General features: G+C 40.7%; 1 long non-coding RNA gene across 1 annotated transcript in view; it reads right to left on the bottom strand.

Moving 5' to 3' along the window:
• The window catches only part of LOC114806301, a 49,319-nt gene that overhangs the window by 34,374 nt on the left and 427 nt on the right, over positions 1-14,518 (bottom strand). The window contains exon 2 of the long non-coding RNA XR_005659549.1: positions 11,680-11,746. This is a non-coding gene — a long non-coding RNA (uncharacterized LOC114806301). The remainder of the gene's footprint in view (positions 1-11,679; positions 11,747-14,518) is intronic.

A 14,518-nucleotide genomic window follows, 5' to 3' on the forward strand; every position in this document is an offset into this window, starting at 1 on the left:
AGGTCAACAAGGAGGCTGATAGAGTAATGAAAGCAGGGTAGGATAAGGGATTGGATTAATGTGGTAGCAGTTTGGATGGAGAGAAAAGGGGAGATTTTAGCAATGCCGTGAAGGTGGAATTGGCAAGATTTAGTGATGGATTGAATATGTGGGTTGAATGAGAGAGAAGAGTCAAGGATAACACCAAGGCTTGAGAGACAAGAAGGGTGGTAGTGCCATCTACAGTGATGAGAAAGGCAGGGGGTGGGGGAGAGACAGAGTTTGGGTGGGAAGAGAAGTTCAGTTTCAGCTATATTAAGTTTGAGGTGATGGGAGGACATCTAAATAGAGATATCTTGAAGGCAGGAGGAAATTTGAGACTGCAGAGAGGGAGAAAGATAAGGGCTGGAGATGTAGATTTGGGTATCAGCCACATAGAGATGGTAGTTGTAGCCATGGGAGTGGATGGGTTCTCCAAGGAAATGGGTGTAGATGGAGAATAGAAGGGGACCTATAACTTAACCTTGATTCACCCCCCCAACAGAGGGTGGAAGGTTGGGGATGAGTCAGTGAAAGTGCTGAGAAAAAGCGCCAGGAGAAGAACCAGGAGGGGACAGTGTCAGTGAAGCCGAGGTTAGATAATGTTTCCGGGAGAAGGGGGTAGTCAAGAGTGTCAAAGGCATCTGAGAGGTTGAAAGGGATTAGGATGGAGTAGAGGCTGTTAGTGGTTGCCATGCCAAATCTTCCCCCTTTCCAAAATTGGGCTGTCTGCCTCCCCGACCCAAGCAGAAAGTTCTAAAACTACCTCCATTCCTGTAGGAAAAAAAGCTGAACTCTGCTGGTTTATTTCTGTCTTCAACTTCACTTTGATAAACCAGTGGATCAAGTCCAGCTAAAAGGTATTTCAGGTTGAATAGCAAGAAGGACCTGGCTGGCACCAAGAGACTTCCTGACAAGAAAACACTTGAGAGAGCATTTGTCGTTTTGTACCAATCCCTTCGATGAAGTCACCTCTGCAGCTTGGCAGATGCCTATCATCTTCATTTTCAGATTCTTCAGTAGTGCTATTTCCAAAGTCAACTCAAATCTATTCATAATTATCCTGAAGTTTCCCAATTTCTTGCTCATGGGCAAGGATAAGTTTGGGTTTATTATTTCCTTCCGAGAACTAGATTGAAGAGTTTGGTAAGATCGTTGCCCATGGAGCAGAGCTGGAAGTCAAGCTACCTGGCAGGAGGGAAAGCCAGCTGCTTGGGGAATTGACAGCCCTGAACACGAAACTGCTAGAGAGAGATGCATGGAGTGGTTTTGGCTTTTTGCTAATTTTCCTTACACTGCCTGCTCTGCTTGTGCAGTAATGCCTGCATTTAAGAAGACCATACGTAAGCATCAAGTCAGTGTTTACCTTTGTTCCCTCATTTGAAATAAGAGGTATATGCTTTATTTCCCCTTACCCAGTGCAGAAGCAAAGTAGTCGAAGCCTTGAATTTGCCTTCTCTTTAGATTGTCCCCTCTGAACTGTTTTGCTTCCAGACCTGCCTATCTCCTAACAATTTTAAGTGAACAAGAGTAACTCCAGTGATTAGAGTTCCTAGGAGTGGTAGAATGCCAAGGGGTGGAATGTGATAGGCCTTTAGGCCTGGACTCCATTTTGTTTGGCCACGCCACCATTTACTTAAAAAGCAGGTACATCACATATCCTCTCCTCCTTTGTCCTATCCAGATATCTGCCTTATCAGGGAGCTTTGGTTTGTCAAGGTCTTGAGACAGGATGGAACCATTCCTCCTTTAGCAAGGTCAGGACCCTTGATCTACTTATTAGTGGCATTTGCACATATGGTCTCTATAATGGGGAGAATCAGGCAGGGCTAAGCAATTATCCCAAGTTGGAATTTACTGCTGCTGTCAAAATATATATCATGTATTACGCTCTTTAATCACATGTGAAGCTCAGATGCTGTACCAACTGCATATAAAGAAACTCTGTATTGCTTGGAGTCAAGTTGGCCTTGACTAGTAGAGGAAATTTTTTCTTTCAACCACTGCTCCCTACTAGTGCTAGTAATAATAAATTTGTCTCTGGCATACCCACTTGAACACAGAGTCTGTGAAGTTTCCTTTGACACCGGCTTGTGTTTAGTTCCCCGATTACCTGGACTAGGAGACTGAATTGTAGGTAAAGTCTAGGTAGGAGACCCAGTTCTCTAGTGAAGGGGATTGTTCACTAGCTGATCCCTGAAAGTAAACCCCGGTCCCATAGCACCTTCCTTCCAATAGGAAGGGTTACATCAGAATTTGGTGTTTTCTACTCTTTATATAATGGTTGTATTCAGAATTGTAACCTGAACTTTCCAATAGGTCCAGGTGAGTTTTTAAAGACCTTAAATACTTCTCCCAGGCTGTAAGCTCCTTGTGGGTAAGGAACATGTCTACCAACTCCTATATTATATTCCCCATTGCTTAGTAGAGTGGTCTGCACACAGTAAGTGCTCAAATACAATTAAATAGATCATTTGCATACTTTCCTCAAGAACACTGATAACTGAATTCTATAAAGTATTCATTCCATACCAAGTTGATATTGACATGATGCTTTAGCTTAAAACAGAAGAAAACTGGCAGCATATAAAACGTCGACCATAGCCATTGCACATGACCCTTTAGTTGTCTTTCAAGATTAAGCACAAAATAGATCTCTCCTAGATCTAAAGAGTTAAACACATTATTGTGTTTAGTTCCCTGATTACCTGGACTGAACTGTAGGTAAAGTCTGGGCAGGAGATTCAATTCTCTCATGAAGGGGATTGTTCACTAGCTGATCCCTGAAAGAATGAACACATTATTTCTGATGGCTGACACTTCACAGGTGAATGATGAGTTGAAATGATCTTGGTTCTTTAGGTCCAGGGTGGGGGCTTATCCAGAGAAACCAAGAGTTAGCATCCCATATTGTTGACAGTGTTGAAGAAAGTGGAGTGCAGAATGAAAGTTTGGGGTTTTTTTTTCCTGCAATTCACTGAACCTTTCTAAAGTTGCCAGACGTCTGTTGTGAGAATGCAGGCCATCAGTTGTTGTCTACTTTCACCTGCCCTCTGCTCCCACAGGACAAAACACAGAGCCTCTTCCAACAGATCTCTCCAGGGAATTAGAACACAGAGCTCCAAGATAAGGGGTAACCTCATATGCAACTCTATTTTATCATCGGGGTTTTGGGCTAGAAGCAAGCAGTGATACTTGCTGATGTATAAAATGTACTTATATCATAGAAAGCATTACAAGAGATTTTTCTCTAAGGAAAAGAGAACAAGGCAAAGATGAAAGCTTGGTTCAGGGATTCTGGCTCTTGGGCTTTCTATACGTTTCCCTTATTGCTCTGAGCTCTAACTCAAAAGATGTATATAGAAATAGTTTTATATTAAGAGAGGGAGCATAATCAACAGGAAAAAAAAGAGCACTGAACTGGTAGTCAGGAAATTGCAGAGATGAAAATTATTTGCTCTGAAAATCCTGATGGAAACTATGGATTCATTATCCTAATATATTTACCCTCCCCACCCCCACTGAGAAACCCTCATTCCAGTTCTGGCTCAGCTACCAACTTGCTGTGTAACCTTGAGCAGCTCATCTCCTCTGTGCCTAAAGATCCATCATCCACATAATGTGAATATTATCTTTCTTGTCACTTGAATGTTTTAATTTTGAGAGTGAGATAGTGTCCTTAAAGCACTGTTTAAATGCTGCAATAGGTCAGGGACATAAGATATATCTATTCTTAAGGTAAATAGGTTAATTTAGGTAAAAAAAAATGTCATTATTAACAACTTCAAAAATACTGAGTTATTTTTATCTCTCACCTAGCAAGGGTTTTAGTAATTTTATGCTTTTCTGGAATTTGCAGATGAGTATGAGAATTCTTATCACAGCTACCTACTGGAAACTTTGCTTGATTTAGGGTATCAGGCTTCTCCTTTGCTACAAAAAATTGACACCCAAGTCTTGTTTGTGAGGTAAGGGCTCTAGGTTGAGGTAAGAAGAATGGTAACGCAAGAAGCAAGCAAAAACTAGACATGGGTGTCTAATAACCAAAATAGGCCAGATTTTTTGGCGTGAAGGTGGGAAACATTTGCTGCATTTAAAAATGACTGGAGCATCTATATAGCCTCTCAAAATGTGTCAATTCTATAGTTGATAGAAAATAGACAATTCACCATGCAAATGCACTGGAAGTAGACCTTAGCAGAGTTAAGTGGGTTTCATAAAATTCAACTATGGTTTACTGCTAAAAATGGACTTTAAATACTCTTTTTGGTGGATATTCAAGAAGTTAAGGGGTAGAAACAGAGCCTAAAAAAAATCCAACCCTACACACAATGCAATACTACAAGTCGTTGCTACAAAATATTTTGTTGAGTTTACTAGACTAAAACAGAAGAGATCACTTGGTGATAATCAATTGCATTTGAATGCTTACTGTGTGTAGAGCACCACACTGAGCACTTGGGAGAGTACAATAACAGACACATTCCCTGCACACAATGAGTTTACAGTCTAAAAGGGGGCTCACAAGGCCAGAAAGCCAAAGGTCCTGGGTTCGAGTTCCAGCTCTGACATGCATTCCCTGTGTGGCCTTGGGCAAGTCATTTAACCTTGAATGAATAACCTACCCATGCCTCAGTTTTCCCAGCTGTAAATTGGGGGTAAAAATACCTAAACCCTACCTCACAGCGGTGTTGTGAGGAGTAAATAACTATGTAAGGTGCTTTGGTAATAAAAGTGCCATCTAGAAACACAGGTATTATTATTCAAGTGCTTAGCACAGTGCTCTGTACACAGTAAGCGCTCAATAAATATGATTGAATGAATTAATTTTAGTATAATGCCACCATTTTGCCCTTGATGGATTGCATGATTTGTCTAAATTTCTTGAGGGCAGGGATCATGTCCTGCTTGGTTATATTCTCCCAAAGTTCTAAGAACAGTGTTTTGTACCCAGTAGGCACTCAAATACTATTGATTGGTTAATATGCTAAATGAGTGTGCACATACATGGGTAAATTTGTAACTAAGTTTGGATCAAAAGAAACAATTGTTTATGGAAGTCAATAGCATTAATAGATAATGGTATGTTAAGCACTTACATGACAAGCTCTGTATTAAGCACTAGGGTAGATATAAGCTAATCAGGTGAGACACAGTCCCTGTCCCATATAAGGCTCACAGTATAAGAAGGAGGGAGTCAGGGATTTTTATCCCTATTTTACAGATGAAGAAACTGAAGCCCAGAAAAGTTGACTTGCCCCAGGTCACACAGCAGACAAGCCAGGATTATAACCTAGGTCATGTGAGGAGAATGGATGATAGCAGGATCCTCAGACAGCTACTCAACAGTGAGCTCAAATACAGTCGGCAGAAGGAATGCTTTTAAAATAAGGCAATAAAACCAGGAAGTATGCAGTTTAACAAATGGATTGAGACAGCAGCAGGTGGTAGATTAGCATGATATACAACATCTAGAAATGAAGGGACAGCCTTAGGACAGAGACTTCAGGAGACTCATAACAGAGGGAAAAAAAACTGTACCAGGCACTGTGGGTATCAAGTGCAACAGGACAGCAAGGCAACCTTTTCCAGTACAATATGCAAACGGGACAGTCTAATGTATGATCTTAACCACACAGTGGGAAAATATCACCATAACTCTAGTCTTTGAATCCTAAAAAAAAGTCAGCCAAGTCACCATCAACAAAAACGTGGACAAAAAAAAAAACACCCCAAAAACAAAACCACCATCCTTGGCATGCTGGCCTGTAATCCAGATTTTGATGTGTGTCAGTTTATGAACTGATTTGGCTATATTATCTGTACAAATTCAGGGTTGCAAGTCTGAGCTCTAACTGTAAAAAAAAAAATTGGTTGTTATTCAGGTTGTAAAAATAGCTCAAATTATTTGTATTGAGGGTTTAGAAAATGGGATAGTGCTCTGTTAGATCACAGGTGAAAATAAAACCAGTGATTCTTGGGCTATCAGAATTATAATTAACCCAAGAGTCATTTAACTAGCTGCAGGGAAAACTGTCAGTTTCATTTTAACATCAGATCCAAGAAATGATTGACCACATGACAACTGGAAAGATGAGCTGTCCTTTTCCTTTTAAGCTCATTTGCTAAGGTTAAACAAAAAAGTGTGTCTAAAACCTTTCAGACCTGCATGGTAAAATATGCTCAAGTGCCCAAGGCTGTGCTAAACATTGGGTTAGATATAAGGTAATCAGATTGGACACAGCCTAAGGGGAAGGTAGAACAGATATTTAGTCACCATTTTATAGATGAGAAATCTGAGCAAAGTGGCTTGTCCAAGGTAACATGGCAGGTAAGAGGTTGAATCCAGGTCTGACTCCCAGTCCTGTGTTCTTGCCTTTAGGCCACAAACTCTAAACTTAAAAATATTAAAATTGACTTAGAAGAGGTACACTGGAGACATACATCTAAAGGCATTTTCTATAAGTATTATGCTAAAGCCAAGAAAAAAAATACAATTTGGCATAACTTCTTTCAAGACACTTCCTTCCTCCCTGCCCCCAAACAAGCCACACCACTTGACACAATCTCTAGGTATATTATAGAAATAAACCATAGAAGTCAAATTTTAACATCCCTGTTACAGTACATTTTTGAGATTGCATAATTAATGTTAGCAATGCCTTATGTTTTCAAACTTTACTTCCTCCAGGGAATAACATTTCCTGACCTTTTCCATCCTAAATACAATCCCTGAAGGAATTTAGATGCAGGTATTACTACCCTGGAAGAACAGCTCTGGGCTACTCTCCAGCAGAATCCAGTCATAAGTCTCTGATTCTGGAAATACTTTATAGATCATATTTCCCAGATATTCTATGACAAATAAAATCCCTTCTCAGTGGGCCAAATGGAGTGAGGAAATGCCTTTCTTAACTAATAAGACAGTGGATAGAAAGGCACATCACCACAAAAATCACAAACATTCATTAAGCTAATATTATGAGAGAATATACATTAGTGGAACTGTTGGGAGTTTGGGGGTTTTGTTCCACTACTTGAAAATTATTTAAGGAATCAAAGTTTCAGCTTTCAGCTGGGATGACCAGAGGTGATCTGGCAGCCAGAGAAGGAACAGCAAGGAGGTGGAGAAGATGGAGAATAATAATGATGTTGGTATTTGTTAAGCGCTTACTATGTGCCAAGCACTGTTCTAAGCGCTGGGGTAGACACAGGGGAATCAGGATGTCCCACGTGGGGCTCACAGTCTTAATCCCCATTTTACAGATGAGGTAACTGAGGCACAGAGAAGTTAAGTGACTTGCCCACAGTCACACAGCTGACAAGTGGCAGAGCTGGGATTCGAACTCATGACCTCTGACTCCAAAGCCCGTGCTCTTTCCACTGAGCCACGCTGCTTCTCTATGCCTAGCTTCCTCCTCAGCATCTACAAAGTAAAATGATTGCTTTCTGGAGAATCCAAAAGGAGCCACTCCAAAGTTTATTGCACATTGGAATATTCCAGAACAGCCTGGGGGGTGGGGTGAAAATAAGTGAGCTATCACTTCATCGATGGTGGTGACAGCAGAGGTAGGTGCTATATGTCCGCATGAGATGTTGTTCATTCATTCAATCATATTTGAGCACTTACTGTGTGCAGAGCACTGTACTGAGCACTTGGAAAATACAATGCAGCAATAAAGAGAGACAATCCATCTCCACACTGCTTTGAGTTAACAAAAAGTCACATTCTATGAGATATTTTAGTAGGCTTTTAGTATGTACAAAGTACTGTACTAAGCAAGGGGAAAAATATACATGATGAGATTTAAGCAATTTGTATTGTCTTTATATTCTCTAGAAGAGCAGTCTGTCACTTGCCTGCTGTGGGACCTTGGGCAACTTACTTAACTGCCCTGCACCTCAGTTTCCCCATCTGTAAAATGGGGATTAAATAGCCATTCTCTTCCCCCTTAGACCACAAGTCTCATATGGGATAGAAACTGTGTCTGATCTGATGGTATTTACCCCAGTGCTTGAGACATAAATGCATGACCAATACCACAATTATGCAAAGCAATTCAGACAGTCCTCAACCATTCAGTAATCTAATAATTTTTAAAAAAGATATGGTGGAAACAAATGGAATAAAAGGAATCCCACTTGTCAAGCTCTGCCAACTTTGTTGTACTCTCCCAAGTGCTTAGTACACTGTTCCACACATAGTAAGTGCTCAATAAATACCATTGAATGAATTAAACACTCAACCTCTCCTGGTAGAACTTCACCAGGAGGTCAAAGTAGATCCAAGTACATTTTAAGTATGGAAACAGCTACACTTCTTACTCACCTACAGCACCTGAAATGGGTAATGCTGTCTTTTGCTAGTTGCAGAGTTAGAGGGATGTGTTAAGGTACTCTCTCTACCCGCTTGGCATGGAGACCTTGGGGCTACATGCTCAAGGACATCCTGTCCACCTACTGCAAAGATTGGGAGAGAGTGTCCTAATGGCAGTAAGTAGCAGGAAACAGAGGAAGGAGGCAGGAAGAGATTGATGTTGGGCTTCAGGCCTCCACACAGCTGCCAGAGTTCCAGTGGTTTGAGTGCATCACCAGAAAAATCTGATGGTTTGCAATAAGGTAAGTCTTACTAGGGTGGCTACTGATGGCACTTATGAAAACTGGTTGTCCTCTTGCTGACCCAGAAGGAATAGGTGCATGCTAGGTTACTTGCATTATGCTACATAATAACTTTGATTTGCATACTTCCACAAAATAGACCATAGAACGTTTCACTAAGCAGACCCCTGCCCTCAACCCCCTTGTTCCAGAACTAATGCATTTCCTCACAGATCCTCCAAACAGGGACACCATTTCCAAGCAGAGGCTAGGCATTTAAATTTAACACAAAGGCAACTGGTACCATATCAGAACTGGATAGGGGACAGGCCAGCTAAAAGCCAGAATGTCCTATATAAAAATAGAATGACTGGCCACCCTGAGTTTTTATTCACCATTGTGAGTTCAGGATATTTCATTGTGCCACAAGAAATAGTCCAGGTGACTTTAGACAAATTACTCATCTGCTAAAGACAGAGATTCCCCACTTGTTTACTTCACAGAACCATAATCTCTGAAAAGTTTGTGGTTTTTTTTTTTAATAAAAACCTTATGTAACAAATATGGAACACCACTGTCAAGAGTTTATGGCTAAAAATAGTATGAATTTTTCTAAAAAAGCTTATGAGTAAATCTGCCACTTTTATATTTTTGTGAAGTAGCAGAACTTGTAATCACGCACCCAGAAAAACTTTTAAAAAGAACTGAGTTTTAAAGTCATCCGTGACTCATTCTGAAGGAAAATTTAGGATTACAGTTGAAATGAGTGTTTAGGATATATATATGAAACTTGTGAAGAAGAGTATCAATGTGAAAAAACACAATGCAAGAGGCAGGCAAAGTTGCTTTCTTCATTTGGCAAACTGGACACTGATTCAGGACTAAGGTCTCTAAAAGGTCTCTATAGTTATTAATGTTGAATGAACAACAGCTCCTTATTTTACCTCTTTGTGTCAAATGCTTGCTTTTTCCCCTAGCTGAAGATTGGAAGTGCCAGGGAGGGAAGAACCCACATGGAACAAGGAGTGTGAGCTAAGGGAGAACCTTGACACTGTGGACCTCTGCCTTCCTTTGAACCCTAAACTGATCTAAACAAACAGTCAGAAGCAAGAAATGCAGGGAGCTCAGTTCAGATCTACAGGTCATGTGCTACAACACATACTGAAAGAAGTGATGGGGGTGGGAGCATAGGCATCTTTCAGAGAATGGTAAAATACAAGCAGTAAATGGTGGGGTGGACTTTAAGACGATACAAATGGAAACATCACATTAATAGAAAAAAATCACATATTTAGAGCTAGAATTGGATATCCCCCAAACCAACTTCCACATTAGGAATGGAATAATTTTTTCTGGAGACAGAAACTGAAAGATGAGAGTAAATCTTCAAATATGAAGACTACTTTACAAGGTCTGCATGCTGAGGATAGAGTAGTATAAAGTAGGTTTACATAGCAACAAGAGGGATATTCAATAGGTCATGGAAAAAATTGATGGTAAGAAGTTGTTAAAACATTGGGCTAGGATCCTGTGAAGAGCTACCTTGTCTGGAGGCCTTTATATATAGGATAGATTCTATATGGTTTTACATGCAAGTCTGGAGTTCAGCTATGATTTCTCTAGGTTCCTTAGTCATATAGATACCAGTTTTAAATAAGAACTGGTAGTTTGCTTAATGCTAAATTAATTGCCTCATGGATTATCAGTTAAGGTTTTCCACAGGTCTCAGCTGACAGACTTAAGACATTAGCACTTTACATATACTATTGTAGATCCAATAGTATTTACACCTGGCATCTTTAGATCAGAAAACAATTTCTACTATTGAGTGAGAAATTTAAAGTTATTGTCCTTAATAACTTTCCTCACCCTCAGAGAGGATTCTAAGGGCTGTAGTGATATTGATAGCTCAATATTCAGGCTACATAACTGCTGTTCTCAGTATACAGTAAGTTAAAATGTATATATCCTTATTTTCTTAAGGGTTCCCAAATTAAAATAATATTTTAATGTTGCTATAAAGACAAATCCAATATTGCATCAGTGGGGTTCCTTTTAAAGAATTTAATATCATATATTGACTATTTTTTGCTCAAATTGCTTTCCAAATGAATTCAGTTAAGTTCTCTGCATGTTGCAACTAATATACAGTTATTTAAATTTGAATCCAAATGAAAGAAGGGCTTATCTTTTGCAATCCCTGGTGTTTGAATGCTTACTGCAGGAAAAAGCCAGGTGGAGGGAAAAGAAGTGGGACTAAATTAACGTATTCTAGTTTGGAAGAAAAAAAAAAACAAAACACGCATGCTAGTTGTAACATGTTGGTGACTGAATTAACAGTATAAAGGCAGTTTACTTTAACACTACTTACTGAGGTCAATTTTCTAGGGAAGCATTAAGGTATGTAGGGAATACATCTTTTTATACAGCCCCGAGTTGTCAAAATATTGTCTACCCCACAAGTACATTTAGGGTTACACACGACAGAAAAATCCCAGTTGTAACTCCCAGCAGCCAAGGGGGGGGGGGGGGGGAACGGGTGGGGGGGGGGGTGTATGGGTGTCAGGTGGGGGGGGAGAAAGAGTATGGTCAGGCCTCAAAAGGCGTATGGCCTTAGCCCTTTACCTGTAATGATCCTCTGGGGAAAGTACCCCTCAGAATGTGCAAATACTATTATTGAACTGCTCGAGTCTTCTTTACTTCCTCAATTTACACCTCATCACCCCTCCCAAGTCACCACAGATATCCTTATCTAAGATACTTGGACCCCTCTACCTAAAACTAGTTCTGTCACATCACCCTAATGTAGAATACATTATTTACCCTCATTTCTCCTCATTATAATGTAGGATCTGGATTCCAAAAGCCAGGCAAGGATCAAAGCATAATCTATCATCAGCAAAGAGCCTAACAGCCCTATGAGTGTCTTGTTTTATGCTGTCGAGTCATCTCTGACCCAAAGCAATTTCATGGACACATCTCCCTCAGACTACCCCACTCTCCATCTGCACTCTAGTAGAGTATCCAGAGAGTTTTCTTGGTAAAAATACAGACGTGGTTTACCATTGCCTTCTTCCACGCAGTAAACTTGAATGTCTGTCCTCAACTTTCTCCCAGGCCATTGGTGTAGCTTTAAGAAAATAAGGTTGAAAAAGAAAGATCTCAGTAACAAATCTAATAGTACTTGGTCAACCTCAACAAGCTCCACTAATCATGTCTATAAAAGCTTGGTTGTCAAGCTCATTTACCCTAACCTACCTAGGCAAATTTGTGTTCTTAGAAATGCTCTTCTGGCCTGCATTGTTCTCCCACCTGAAACTCAGTATTGCTTCCTTTTAGTATTACATATTCTTAAAGTAGCCTGATGCAGTTCCTGTTACCTCACACCTGACAACCTACCCACCCACATCACTTCTCCTGTCCTTGTTCACATCAGCTTGTGCCAGTGGATTTTCTTCTTAAAGTGATTATATTAAATAAGCATGTTTCTGTAGTGGGGCAGAAGGAGGATGTCTTTCCCCATGCTTTCTCCTGACCCCTCCCATTCTATTCCCTTGAAGATAATTCCTTACTAGCCTCTACTCCTAGATTAAGAAACCATCATTCTTAGTCACATGGTTTTGTTCCCAGGATTTAAGGAGTTGAGAGCACAGACGTATTTAGTAATATTCATTACAGCTTAACTCGAACATATTCTTTGGCCTTACATTCATCACCAGTCTCTGACTATAGTTGTGCTAAGTCCTAAAATTTCTCATTCACATACCATCACTTGCCCAGTCTTATCTAATCCAGGGACCAAAGTACTATTGGTGCAGGTTGACAGTCATTCTAAGGAATCTTAGTTGAGGATCATAGTTGCTGAGCCAATTGAGCCATGTTGCCTGATATGTTAATAAATGTATTCCCAAGTTTTTGGTACATTGCTCAATAAATACCATTTTAAATGGTGTTTGTTAAATGCTTACTATATGTCAGGCACTGTACTAAGCACTGGAGTAGATGCAAATTAATCAGGTTAGACAGTCCCTATCTCACATGGGGCACAAAGTCTAAGTAGGAGGGTGAACAGATATTGAATCCCTGTTTTACAAATGAGGTAGTAATAATAATAATAATGTTGGTATTTGTTAAGTGCTTACTATGTGCAGAGCACTGTTCTAAGCACTGGGGTAGAAACAGGGTAATCAGTTGGTCCTCCATGAGGCTCACAGTCTTAATCCCCAGATTACAGATCTGGTAACTGAGGCACAGAGAAGTTAAGTGACTTGCCCACAGTCACACAGCTGCCAAGTGGCGGAGCCTGGATTTGAACCAATGACCTCTGACTCCCAAGTCTGGGCTCTTTCCACTGAGCCATGCTGCTTCCCAGGTATCACAGAGAGGTTAAGTCACCTGCCCAAGATCACATAGCAAAGTGGTGGAGCTGGGGGTGAAAAGCTCAGTCCTCTGACTCCAGGCCCATGCTCTTTCCGTTATTGTCATGCTGCTTTTCATTGATTGACAAGAAAGGCTAGAATAGATATGAGAATTGCTATGCAACCCCCTTCAATCCTAATTATCTAGCCTGTGACAAAGTGGGTTAGAGTTCATCACCAGTATCCCTGGGCTCAAAAATAGCCAGGCATTTATCTATCTCCAACTGAGTATTGGAATGAAGAGGTATGTTACAGATTTTATAGCCTTGTTTGGCACAGCCACATTCAAATTTGAATGCTTACTGTGTACAGAACACTATACTAAGTGCTTGGAAGAGTACAATATAACAATAAACAAACACATTCCCCACCCTCAGGGAGCTTACAGCCTAGAGGGGGAAACAGACATTAATATAATTACAGGTATGTGCATAAGTGCTGTGAGAGTGGGATAAATAGAGGGAGCAAGTCAGGATGACACAGAAGGGAGTGGGAGAAGAGAAATGGAGGGCTTAGAGAAGACTTCTTGAAGGACATGTGCCTTCAATAAGGCTTTTGGAGGGGGGGGGGGCACACAGCAGGGGAAGAGAAGAGAAACAGAAGAGTAATTATCTGTCAGATTTGAGGAGGGAAGGCATTCCAGGCCAGAGGCAGGAGATGGACAAGGGGGTCATTGGCGAGATAGATGAAATAGAGGTACAGGGAGAAGGTTGGCATTAGGGGAGTGAAGTGTGTGGGCTGAGTTGTAGTAGGAGAGTAAGAAGGTGAGGTAGGAAAGGGCAAAATAATTGAGCACTTTAAAGCCAATGATGAGGAGTTTTTGATGCAGAGGTGGATGAGCAAACATCGGAGCTTCTTGAGGAGTGGGGAAACCTGTCCTAAAAATTTTTGGAGAAAATCGATCTGGGCACGAAAGTGAAGCATGGACTCTAGTGGGGAGAGAGAGGAGGGTGGAAGATCAGCAAGAAGACTGATACAGTAATCAAGGCAGGATAGGATAAGTGATTGAAGTAACGTGGTAGCATTTTGGATGGAGAGGAAAGGGAGGATTTTTGCAATGTTGTGAAGGTGGAACCAACAGGATTTAGTGATAGATTGAATATGGGGGTGAAATGAGAGAGAGGAGTCAAAGATAATGCCAAGGTTACAGGCTTGTGAGACAGGAAGGATGGGGGTGCCTACATGTTACCTCCCCAAATATTACCAACCCCTGGGCCATGGCCCTAGTACATTTTACTTTCCCCCACCCTACCACTCTATTGTCTCTTCACTACTAGAAGGCAGAGGTCCTGTAGAGCCCCTTTCAAATAAAAAAAAAAAGAGACCTACTGAAAAATTCTCTCTTGCTGCAACAGCCAAGCCCAGAAACTAGTTTGTTCATTCCCCTTCATACTCAAAGTTCCAACACTGGCTCATTTCCTATTCCCTACCCCTTCCACAGAGGAGAAAGCCCAGGCCCATTTTTACTTAGAAAATTAAGGAGC

The sequence above is a fragment of the Ornithorhynchus anatinus genome, chromosome X1, assembly GCF_004115215.2.
Source record: "Ornithorhynchus anatinus isolate Pmale09 chromosome X1, mOrnAna1.pri.v4, whole genome shotgun sequence".
Classification (NCBI taxonomy): Eukaryota; Metazoa; Chordata; class Mammalia; order Monotremata; family Ornithorhynchidae; genus Ornithorhynchus; species Ornithorhynchus anatinus.